Source organism: Sceloporus occidentalis, unplaced genomic scaffold (assembly GCF_023333645.1).
Source record: "Sceloporus occidentalis isolate IW3139 unplaced genomic scaffold, rSceOcc1.0.p SCAF_177, whole genome shotgun sequence".
Classification (NCBI taxonomy): Eukaryota; Metazoa; Chordata; class Lepidosauria; order Squamata; family Phrynosomatidae; genus Sceloporus; species Sceloporus occidentalis.
The window spans coordinates 1,712,223-1,724,733 of NW_028317157.1; positions in this window are offsets into that span (position 1 = coordinate 1,712,223).

The window sequence follows — 12,511 nt, forward strand, 5'->3', positions numbered from 1 at the left end:
GGCACTTGTGGGTGGAGGACCCTTTAAAACATCTTCCCAGAGTTCCCTCAGAGACTTTGGTGACGAGGAGGAGACCCTGCAATAACAAGAGCAGCCCAGCAGCAGAGGTGATTGCCTGGGCACTTGTGGGTGGAGGACCCTTTAAAACGCCTTCCCAGAGTTCCCTCAGAGCCTTTGGTGACCTGGAGGAGACCCTGCAGCAACAAGAGCAGCCCATCAGCAGAGGTGATTGCCTTGGCACTTGTGGGTCGAGGACCCTTTAAAACGCCTTCCCAGAGTTCCCTCAGAGACTTTGGTGACGAGGAGGAGACCCTGCAGCAACAAGAGCAGCCCAGCAGCAGAGGTGATTGCCTGGGCACTTGTGGGTGGAGGACCCTTTAAAACGCCTTCCCAGAGTTCCCTCAGAGACTTTGGTGACGAGGAGGAGACCCTGCAGCAACAAGAGCAGCCCAGCAGCAGAGGTGATTGCCTGGGCACTTGTGGGTCGAGGACCCTTTAAAACGCCTTCCCAGAGTTCCCTCAGAGACTTTGGTGATGAGGAGGAGACCCTGCAGCAACAAGAGAAGCCCAGCAGCAGAGGTGATTGCCTGGGCACTTGTGGGTGGAGGACCCTTTAAAACGCCTTCCCAGAGTTCCCTCAGAGACTTTGGTGACGAGGAGGAGACCCTGCAGCAACAAGAGCAGCCCAGCAGCAGAGGTGATTGCCTGGGCACTTGGGGGTAGAGGACCCTTTAAAACGCCTTCCCAGAGTTCCCTCAGAGACTTTGGTGACCTGGAGGAGACCCTGCAGCAACAAGAGCAGCCCAGCAGCAGAGGTGATTGCCTGAGCACTTGTGGGTGGAGGACCCTTTAAAACGCCTTCCCAGAGTTCCCTCAGAGACTTTGGTGACCTGGAGGAGACCCTGCAGCAACAAGAGCAGCCCAGCAGCAGAGGTGATTGCCTGGGCAGTTGTGGGTGAAGGACCCTTTAAAACGCCTTCCCAAAGGTCCCTCAGAGACTTTGGTGACGAGGAGGAGACCCTGCAATAACAAGAGCAGCCCAGCAGCAGAGGTGATTGCCTGGGCACTTGTGGGTGGAGGACCCTTTAAAACGCCTTCCCAGAGTTCCCTCAGAGCCTTTGGTGACCTGGAGGAGACCCTGCAGCAACAAGAGCAGCCCATCAGCAGAGGTGATTGCCTGGGAACATGTGGGTGGAGGACCCTTTAAAACGCCTTCCCAGAGTTCCCTCAGAGACTTTGTTGATCTGGAGGAGACCCTGCAGCAACAAGAGCAGCCCAGCAGCAGAGGTGATTGCCTGGGCACATGTCGGTGGAGGACCCTTTCAAACGCCTTCCCAGAGTTCCCTCAGAGACTTTGGTGACCTGGAGGAGACCCTGTAGCAACAACAGCAGCCCAGCAGCAGAGGTGATTGCCTTGGCACTTTTGGGTGGAGGACCCTTTAAAACGCCTTCCCAGAGTTCCCTCAGAGACTTTGGTGACCTGGAGGAGACACTGCAGCAACAAGAGCAGCCCAGCAGCAGAGGTGATTGCCTTGGCACTTGTGGGTGGAGGACCCTTTAAAACGCCTTCCCAGAGTTCCCTCAGAGACTTTGGTGACCTGGAGGAGACTCTGCAGCAACAAGAGCAGCCCAGCAGCGGAGGTGATTGCCTGGGCACTTGTGGGTGGAGGACCCTTTAAAACGCCTTCCCAGAGTTCCCTCAGAGACTTTGGTGACCTGGAGGAGACCCTGCAGCAACAAGAGCAGCCCAGCAGCGGAGGTGATTGCCTGGGCACTTGTGGGTGGAGGACCCTTTAAAACGCCTTCCCAGAGTTCCCTCAGAGACTTTGGTGACCTGAAGGAGACCCTGCAGCAACAAGAGCAGCCCAGCAGCAGAAGTGATTGCCTGGGCACTTGTGGGTGGAGGACACTTCAAAACGCCTTCCCAGAGTTCCCTCAGAGACTTTGGTGACCAGGAGGAGACCCTGCAGCAACAAGAGCAGCCCAGCAGCGGAGGTGATTGCCTGGGCACTTGTGGGTGGAGGACACTTCAAAACGCCTTCCCAGAGTTCCCTCAGAGACTTTGGTGACGAGGAGGAGACCCTGCAGCAACAAGAGCAGCCCAGCAGCAGAGGTGATTGCCTGGGCACTTGTGGGTGGAGGACACTTCAAAACGCCTTCCCAGAGTTCCCTCAGAGACTTTGGTGACCAGGAGGAGACCCTGCAGCAACAAGAGCAGCCCAGCAGCGGAGGTGATTGCCTGGGCACTTGTGGGTGGAGGACACTTCAAAACGCCTTCCCAGAGTTCCCTCAGAGACTTTGGTGACCTGAAGGAGACCCTGCAGCAACAAGAGCAGCCCAGCAGCAGAGGTGATTGCCTGGGCACTTGTGGGTGGAGGACACTTCAAAACGCCTTCCCAGAGTTCCCTCAGAGACTTTGGTGACGAGGAGGAGACCCTGCAGCAACAAGAGCAGCCCAGCAGCAGAGGTGATTGCCTGGGCACTTGTGGGTGGAGGACCCTTTAAAACGCCTTCCCAGAGTTCCCTCAGAGACTTTGGTGACCAGGAGGAGACCCTGCAGCAACAAGAGCAGCCCAGCAGCGGAGGTGATTGCCTGGGCACTTGTGGGTCGAGGACCCTTTAAAACGCCTTCCCAGAGTTCCCTCAGAGACTTTGGTGACGAGGAGGAGACCCTGCAGCAACAAGAGCAGCCCAGCAGCAGAGGTGATTGCCTGGGCACTTGTGGGTGGAGGACCCTTTAAAACGCCTTCCCAGAGTTCCCTCAGAGCCTTTGGTGACGAGGAGGAGACCCTGCAGCAACAAGAGCAGCCCAGCAGCAGAGGTGATTGCCTGGGCACTTGTGGGTGGAGGACCCTTTAAAACGCCTTCCCAGAGTTCCCTCAGAGACTTTGGTGACCTGGAGGAGACCCTGCAGCAACAAGAGCAGCCCAGCAGCAGAGGTGATTGCCTGGGCACTTGTGGGTGGAGGACCCTGAAAAACGCCTTCCCAGATTTCCCTCAGAGACTTTGGTGACCTGGAGGAGACACTGCAGCAACAAGAGCAGCTCAGCAGCAGAGGTGATTGCCTGGGCACTTGTGGGTGGAGGACCCTTTAAAACGCCTTCCCAGAGTTCCCTCAGAGACTTTGGTGATGAGGAGGAGACTCTGCAGCAACAAGAGCAGCCCAGCAGCAGAGGTGATTGCCTGGGCACTTGTGGGTGGAGGACCCTGAAAAACGCCTTCCCAGAGTTCCCTCAGAGCCTTTGGTGACCTGGAGGAGACACTGCAGCAACAAGAGCAGCTCAGCAGCAGAGTTGATTGCCTGGGCACTTGTGGGTGGAGGACCCTTTAAAACGCCTTCCCAGAGTTCCCTCAGAGACTTTGGTGACGAGGAGGAGACCCTGCAATAACAAGAGCAGCCCAGCAGCAGAGGTGATTACCTTGGCACTTGTGGGTGGAGGACCCTTTAAAACGCCTTCCCAGAGTTCCCTCAGAGCCTTTGGAGACCTGGAGGAGACCCTGCAGCATCAAGAGCAGCCCATCAGCAGAGGTGATTGCCTGGGCACTTGTGGGTGGAGGACCCTTTAAAACGCCTTCCCAGAGTTCCCTCAGAGACTTTGTTGATCTGGAGGAGACCCTGCAGCAACAAGAGCAGCCCAGCAGCAGAGGTGATTGCCTGGGCACATGTCGGTGGAGGACCCTTTCAAACGCCTTCCCAGAGTTCCCTCAGAGACTTTGGTGACCTGGAGGAGACCCTGTAGCAACAACAGCAGCCCAGCAGCAGAGTTGATTGCCTTGGCACTTGTGGGTGGAGGACCCTTTAAAACGCCTTCCCAGAGTTCCCTCAGAGACTTTGGTGATCTGGAGGAGACCCTGTAGCAACAACAGCAACCCAGCAGCAGAGGTGATTGCCTTGGCACTTTTGGGTGGAGGACCCTTTAAAACGCCTTCCCAGAGTTCCCTCAGAGACTTTGGTGACCTGGAGGAGACCCTGCAGCAACAAGAGCAGCCCAGCAGCAGAGGTGATTGCCTGGGCACTTGTGGGTCGAGGACCCTTTAAAACGCCTTCCCAGAGTTCCCTCAGAGACTTTGGTGATGAGGAGGAGACCCTGCAGCAACAAGAGAAGCCCAGCAGCAGAGGTGATTGCCTGGGCACTTGTGGGTGGAGGACCCTTTAAAACGCCTTCCCAGAGTTCCCTCAGAGACTTTGGTGACGAGGAGGAGACCCTGCAGCAACAAGAGCAGCCCAGCAGCAGAGGTGATTGCCTGGGCACTTGGGAGTAGAGGACCCTTTAAAACGCCTTCCCAGAGTTCCCTCAGAGACTTTGGTGACGAGGAGGAGCCCCTGCAGCAACAAGAGCAGCCCAGCAGCAGAGGTGATTGCCTGGGCACTTGTGGGTGGAGGACCCTTTAAAACGCCTTCCCAGAGTTCCCTCAGAGACTTTGGTGACCTGGAGGAGACCCTGCAGCAACAAGAGCAGCCCAGCAGGAGAGGTGATTGCCTGGGCACTTGTGGGTGAAGGACCCTTTAAAACGCCTTCCCAAAGGTCCCTCAGAGACTTTGGTGACGAGGAGGAGACCCTGCAGCAACAAGAGCAGCCCAGCAGGAGAGGTGATTGCCTGGGCACTTGTGGGTGGAGGACCCTGAAAAACGCCTTCCCAGATTTCCCTCAGAGACTTTGGTGACCTGGAGGAGACACTGCAGCAACAAGAGCAGCTCAGCAGCAGAGGTGATTGCCTGGGCACTTGTGGGTGGAGGACCCTTTAAAACGCCTTCCCAGAGTTCCCTCAGAGACTTTGGTGATCTGGAGTTGATCCTGCAGCAACAAGAGGAGGCCAGCAGCAGAGTTGATTGCCTGGGCACTTGTGGGTGGAGGACCCTTTAAAACGCCTTCCCAGAGTTCCCTCAGAGACTTTGGTGATGAGGAGGAGACTCTGCAGCAACAAGAGCAGCCCAGCAGCAGAGGTGATTGCCTGGGCACTTGTGGGTGGAGGACCCTGAAAAACGCCTTCCCAGAGTTCCCTCAGAGCCTTTGGTGACGAGGAGGAGACCCTGCAATAACAACAGCAGCCCAGCAGCAGAGGTGATTGCCTGGGCACTTGTGGGTGGAGGACCCTTTAAAACGCCTTCCCAGAGTTCCCTCAGAGCCTTTGGTGACCTGGAGGAGACCCTGCAGCAACAAGAGCAGCCCAGCAGCAGAGGTGATTGCCTGGGAACATGTGGGTGGAGGACCCTTTAAAACGCCTTCCCACAGTTCCCTCAGAGACTTTGTTGATCAGGAGGAGACCCTGCAGCAACAAGAGCAGCCCAGCAGCAGAGGTGATTGCCTGGGCACATGTCGGTGGAGGACCCTTTCAAACGCCTTCCCAGAGTTCCCTCAGAGACTTTGGTGACCTGGAGGAGACCCTGTAGCAACAACAGCAGCCCAGCAGCAGAGGTGATTGCCTTGGCACTTTTGGGTGGAGGACCCTTTAAAACGCCTTCCCAGAGTTCCCTCAGAGTCTTTGGTGACCTGGAGGAGACCCTGCAGCAACAAGAGCAGCCCATCAGCAGAGGTGATTGCCTTGGCACTTGTGGGTCGAGGACCCTTTAAAACGCCTTCCCAGAGTTCCCTCAGAGACTTTGGTGACGAGGAGGAGACCCTGCAGCAACAAGAGCAGCCCAGCAGCAGAGGTGATTGCCTGGGCACTTGTGGGTCGAGGACCCTTTAAAACGCCTTCCCAGAGTTCCCTCAGAGACTTTGGTGATGAGGAGGAGACCCTGCAGCAACAAGAGAAGCCCAGCAGCAGAGGTGATTGCCTGGGCACTTGTGGGTGGAGGACCCTTTAAAACGCCTTCCCAGAGTTCCCTCAGAGACTTTGGTGACGAGGAGGAGACCCTGCAGCAACAAGAGCAGCCCAGCAGCAGAGGTGATTGCCTGGGCACTTGGGAGTAGAGGACCCTTTAAAACGCCTTCCCAGAGTTCCCTCAGAGACTTTGGTGACCTGGAGGAGACCCTGCAGCAACAAGAGCAGCCCAGCAGCAGAGGTGATTGCCTGGGCACTTGTGGGTGGAGGACCCTTTAAAACGCCTTCCCAGAGTTCCCTCAGAGACTTTGGTGACCTGGAGGAGACCCTGCAGCAACAAGAGCAGCCCAGCAGCGGAGGTGATTGCCTGGGCACTTGTGGGTGGAGGACCCTTTAAAACGCCTGCCCAGAGTTCCCTCAGAGACTTTGGTGACCTGGAGGAGACCCTGCATCAACAAGAGCAGCCCAGCAGCAGAGGTGATTGCCTGGGCACTTGTGGGTGGAGGACCCTTTAAAACGCCTTCCCAGAGTTCCCTCAGAGACTTTGGTGACCTGGAGGAGACCCTGCAGCAACAAGAGCAGCCCAGCAGCAGAGGTGATTGCCTGGGCACTTGTGGGTGGAGGACCCTTTAAAACGCCTTCCCAGAGTTCCCTCAGAGACTTTGGTGACCTGGAGGAGACCCTGCAGCAACAAGAGCAGCCCAGCAGCGGAGGTGATTGCCTGGGCACTTGTGGGTGGAGGACCCTTTAAAACGCCTTCCCAGAGTTCCCTCAGAGACTTTGGTGACCTGGAGGAGACCCTGCATCAACAAGAGCAGCCCAGCAGCAGAGGTGATTGCCTGGGCACTTGTGGGTGGAGGACCCTTTAAAACGCCTTCCCAGAGTTCCCTCAGAGACTTTGGTGACCTGGAGGAGACCCTGCAGCAACAAGAGCAGCCCAGCAGCAGAGGTGATTGCCTGGGCACTTGTGGGTGGAGGACCCTTTAAAACGCCTTCCCAGAGTTCCCTCAGAGCCTTTGGTGACGAGGAGGAGACCCTGCAGCAACAAGAGCAGCCCAGCAGCAGAGGTGATTGCCTGGGCACTTGTGGGTGGAGGACCCTTTAAAACGCCTTCCCAGAGTTCCCTCAGAGACTTTGGTGACCTGGAGGAGACCCTGCAGCAACAAGAGCAGCCCAGCAGCAGAGGTGATTGCCTGGGCACTTGTGGGTGGAGGACCCTTTAAAACGCCTTCCCAGAGTTCCCTCAGAGACTTTGGTGACGAGGAGGAGACCCTGCAGCAACAAGAGCAGCCCAGCAGCAGAGGTGATTGCCTGGGCACTTGGGAGTAGAGGACCCTTTAAAACGCCTTCCCAGAGTTCCCTCAGAGACTTTGGTGACGAGGAGGAGCCCCTGCAGCAACAAGAGCAGCCCAGCAGCAGAGGTGATTGCCTGGGCACTTGTGGGTGGAGGACCCTTTAAAACGCCTTCCCAGAGTTCCCTCAGAGACTTTGGTGACCTGGAGGAGACCCTGCAGCAACAAGAGCAGCCCAGCAGGAGAGGTGATTGCCTGGGCACTTGTGGGTGAAGGACCCTTTAAAACGCCTTCCCAAAGGTCCCTCAGAGACTTTGGTGACGAGGAGGAGACCCTGCAGCAACAAGAGCAGCCCAGCAGGAGAGGTGATTGCCTGGGCACTTGTGGGTGGAGGACCCTGAAAAACGCCTTCCCAGATTTCCCTCAGAGACTTTGGTGACCTGGAGGAGACACTGCAGCAACAAGAGCAGCTCAGCAGCAGAGGTGATTGCCTGGGCACTTGTGGGTGGAGGACCCTTTAAAACGCCTTCCCAGAGTTCCCTCAGAGACTTTGGTGATCTGGAGTTGATCCTGCAGCAACAAGAGGAGGCCAGCAGCAGAGTTGATTGCCTGGGCACTTGTGGGTGGAGGACCCTTTAAAACGCCTTCCCAGAGTTCCCTCAGAGACTTTGGTGATGAGGAGGAGACTCTGCAGCAACAAGAGCAGCCCAGCAGCAGAGGTGATTGCCTGGGCACTTGTGGGTGGAGGACCCTGAAAAACGCCTTCCCAGAGTTCCCTCAGAGCCTTTGGTGACGAGGAGGAGACCCTGCAATAACAACAGCAGCCCAGCAGCAGAGGTGATTGCCTGGGCACTTGTGGGTGGAGGACCCTTTAAAACGCCTTCCCAGAGTTCCCTCAGAGCCTTTGGTGACCTGGAGGAGACCCTGCAGCAACAAGAGCAGCCCAGCAGCAGAGGTGATTGCCTGGGAACATGTGGGTGGAGGACCCTTTAAAACGCCTTCCCACAGTTCCCTCAGAGACTTTGTTGATCAGGAGGAGACCCTGCAGCAACAAGAGCAGCCCAGCAGCAGAGGTGATTGCCTGGGCACATGTCGGTGGAGGACCCTTTCAAACGCCTTCCCAGAGTTCCCTCAGAGACTTTGGTGACCTGGAGGAGACCCTGTAGCAACAACAGCAGCCCAGCAGCAGAGGTGATTGCCTTGGCACTTTTGGGTGGAGGACCCTTTAAAACGCCTTCCCAGAGTTCCCTCAGAGTCTTTGGTGACCTGGAGGAGACCCTGCAGCAACAAGAGCAGCCCATCAGCAGAGGTGATTGCCTTGGCACTTGTGGGTCGAGGACCCTTTAAAACGCCTTCCCAGAGTTCCCTCAGAGACTTTGGTGACGAGGAGGAGACCCTGCAGCAACAAGAGCAGCCCAGCAGCAGAGGTGATTGCCTGGGCACTTGTGGGTCGAGGACCCTTTAAAACGCCTTCCCAGAGTTCCCTCAGAGACTTTGGTGATGAGGAGGAGACCCTGCAGCAACAAGAGAAGCCCAGCAGCAGAGGTGATTGCCTGGGCACTTGTGGGTGGAGGACCCTTTAAAACGCCTTCCCAGAGTTCCCTCAGAGACTTTGGTGACGAGGAGGAGACCCTGCAGCAACAAGAGCAGCCCAGCAGCAGAGGTGATTGCCTGGGCACTTGGGAGTAGAGGACCCTTTAAAACGCCTTCCCAGAGTTCCCTCAGAGACTTTGGTGACCTGGAGGAGACCCTGCAGCAACAAGAGCAGCCCAGCAGCAGAGGTGATTGCCTGGGCACTTGTGGGTGGAGGACCCTTTAAAACGCCTTCCCAGAGTTCCCTCAGAGACTTTGGTGACCTGGAGGAGACCCTGCAGCAACAAGAGCAGCCCAGCAGCGGAGGTGATTGCCTGGGCACTTGTGGGTGGAGGACCCTTTAAAACGCCTTCCCAGAGTTCCCTCAGAGACTTTGGTGACCTGGAGGAGACCCTGCATCAACAAGAGCAGCCCAGCAGCAGAGGTGATTGCCTGGGCACTTGTGGGTGGAGGACCCTTTAAAACGCCTTCCCAGAGTTCCCTCAGAGACTTTGGTGACCTGGAGGAGACCCTGCAGCAACAAGAGCAGCCCAGCAGCAGAGGTGATTGCCTGGGCACTTGTGGGTGGAGGACCCTTTAAAACGCCTTCCCAGAGTTCCCTCAGAGACTTTGGTGACCTGGAGGAGACCCTGCAGCAACAAGAGCAGCCCAGCAGCGGAGGTGATTGCCTGGGCACTTGTGGGTGGAGGACCCTTTAAAACGCCTTCCCAGAGTTCCCTCAGAGACTTTGGTGACCTGGAGGAGACCCTGCATCAACAAGAGCAGCCCAGCAGCAGAGGTGATTGCCTGGGCACTTGTGGGTGGAGGACCCTTTAAAACGCCTTCCCAGAGTTCCCTCAGAGACTTTGGTGACCTGGAGGAGACCCTGCAGCAACAAGAGCAGCCCAGCAGCAGAGGTGATTGCCTGGGCACTTGTGGGTGGAGGACCCTTTAAAACGCCTTCCCAGAGTTCCCTCAGAGACTTTGGTGACGAGGAGGAGACCCTGCAGCAACAAGAGCAGCCCAGCAGCAGAGGTGATTGCCTGGGCACTTGTGGGTCGAGGACCCTTTAAAACGCCTTCCCAGAGTTCCCTCAGAGACTTTGGTGACGAGGAGGAGACCCTGCAGCAACAAGAGCAGCCCAGCAGCAGAGGTGATTGCCTGGGCACTTGTGGGTGGAGGACCCTTTAAAACGCCTTCCCAGAGTTCCCTCAGAGACTTTGGTGACCTGGAGGAGACCCTGCAGCAACAAGAGCAGCCCAGCAGCAGAGGTGATTGCCTGGGCACTTGTGGGTGGAGGACCCTTTAAAACGCCTTCCCAGAGTTCCCTCAGAGACTTTGGTGACGAGGAGGAGACCCTGCAACAACAAGAGCAGCCCAGCAGCAGAGGTGATTGCCTGGGCACTTGGGAGTAGAGGACCCTTTAAAACGCCTTCCCAGAGTTCCCTCAGAGACTTTGGTGACGAGGAGGAGACCCTGCAGCAACAAGAGCAGCCCAGCAGGAGAGGTGATTGCCTGGGCACTTGTGGGTGAAGGACCCTTTAAAACGCCTTCCCAAAGGTCCCTCAGAGACTTTGGTGACAAGGAGGAGACCCTGCAGCAACAAGAGCAGCCCAGCAGGAGAGGTGATTGCCTGGGCACTTGTGGGTGAAGGACCCTTTAAAACGCCTTCCCAGAGTTCCCTCAGAGACTTTGGTGACGAGGAGGAGACCCTGCAGCAACAAGAGCAGCCCAGCAGGAGAGGTGATTGCCTGGGCACTTGTGGGTGGAGGACCCTTTAAAACGCCTTCCCAGAGTTCCCTCAGAGACTTTGGTGACCTGGAGGAGACACTGCAATAACAAGAGCAGCCCAGCAGCAGAGTTGATTGCCTGGGCACTTGTGGGTGGAGGACCCTTTAAAACGCCTTCCCAGAGTTCCCTCAGAGACTTTGGTGACCTGGAGGAGACACTGCAATAACAAGAGCAGCCCAGCAGCAGAGTTGATTGCCTGGGCATTTGTGGGTGGAGGACCCTTTAAAACGCCTTCCCAGAGTTCCCTCAGAGACTTTGGTGACCTGGAGGAGACCCTCAGCAACAAGAGCAGCCCAGCAGCAGAGGTGATTGCCTGGGCACTTGTGGGTGGAGGACCCTTTAAAACGCCTTCCCAGAGTTCCCTCAGAGACTTTGTTGATCTGGAGGAGACCCTGCAGCAACAAGAGCAGCCCAGCAGCAGAGGTGATTGCCTGGGCACTTGTGGGTGGAGGACCCTTTAAAACGCCTTCCCAGAGTTCCCTCAGAGCCTTTGGTGACCTGGAGGAGACCCTGCAGCAACAAGAGCAGCCCAGCAGCAGAGGTGATTGCCTGGGCACATGTGGGTGGAGGACCCTTTCAAACGCCTTCCCAGAGTTCCCTCAGAGACTTTGGTGACCTGGAGGAGACCCTGTAGCAACAACAGCAGCCCAGCAGCAGAGGTGATTGCTTTGGCACTTTTGGGTGGAGGACCCTTTAAAACGCCTTCCCAGAGTTCCCTCAGAGACTTTGGTGACCTGGAGGAGACCCTGCAGCAACAAGAGCAGCCCATCAGCAGAGGTGATTGCCTTGGCACTTGTGGGTCGAGGACCCTTTAAAACGCCTTCCCAGAGTTCCCTCAGAGACTTTGGTGACGAGGAGGAGACCCTGCAGCAACAAGAGCAGCCCAGCAGCAGAGGTGATTGCCTGGGCACTTGTGGGTGGAGGACCCTTTAAAACGCCTTCCCAGAGTTCCCTTAGAGACTTTGGTGACGAGGAGGAGACCCTGCAGCAACAAGAGAAGCCCAGCAGCAGAGGTGATTGCCTGGGCACTTGTGGGTGGAGGACCCTTTAAAACGCCTTCCCAGAGTTCCCTCAGAGACTTTGGTGACCAGGAGGAGACCCTGCAGCAACAAGAGCAGCCCAGCAGCAGAGATGATTGCCTGGGCACTTGTGGGTGGAGGACCCTTCAAAACGCCTTCCCAGAGTTCCCTCAGAGACTTTGGTGACCTGGAGGAGACCCTGCAGCAACAAGAGCAGCCCAGCAGCAGAGGTGATTGCCTGGGCACTTGTGGGTGGAGGACCCTTTAAAACGCCTTCCCAGAGTTCCCTCAGAGCCTTTGGTGACCTGGAGGAGACACTGCAGCAACAAGAGCAGCCCAGCAGCGGAGGTGATTGCCTGGGCACTTGTGGGTGGAGGACCCTTTAAAACGCCTTCCCAGATTTCCCTCAGAGACTTTGGTGATCTGGAGGAGACCCTGCAGCAACAAGAGCAGCCCAGCAGCAGAGGTGATTGCCTGGGCACTTGTGGGTGGAGGACCCTTTAAAACGCCTTCCCAGAGTTCCCTCAGAGACTTTGGTGACGAGGAGGAGACCCTGCAGCAACAAGAGCAGCCCAGCAGCAGAGGTGATTGCCTGGGCACTTGTGGGTGGAGGACCCTTTAAAACGGCTTCCCAGAGTTCCCTCAGAGACTTTGGTGACGAGGAGGAGACCCTGCAGCAACAAGAGCAGCCCAGCAGCAGAGGTGATTGCCTTGGCACTTGTGGGTGGAGGACCCTTTAAAACGCCTTCCCAGAGTTCCCTCAGAGACTTTGGTGACGAGGAGGAGACCCTGCAGCAACAAGAGCAGCCCAGCAGCAGAGGTGATTGCCTGGGCACTTGTGGGTGGAGGACCCTTTAAAACGCCTTCCCAGAGTTCCCTCAGAGACTTTGGTGACGAGGAGGAGACCCTGCAGCAACAAGAGCAGCCCAGCAGCAGAGGTGATTGCCTGGGAACATGTGGGTGGAGGACCCTTTAAAACGCCTTCCCAGAGTTCCCTCAGAGACTTTGGTGATCTGGAGGAGACACTGCAGCAACAAGAGCAGCTCAGCAGCAGAGGTGATTGCCTGGGCA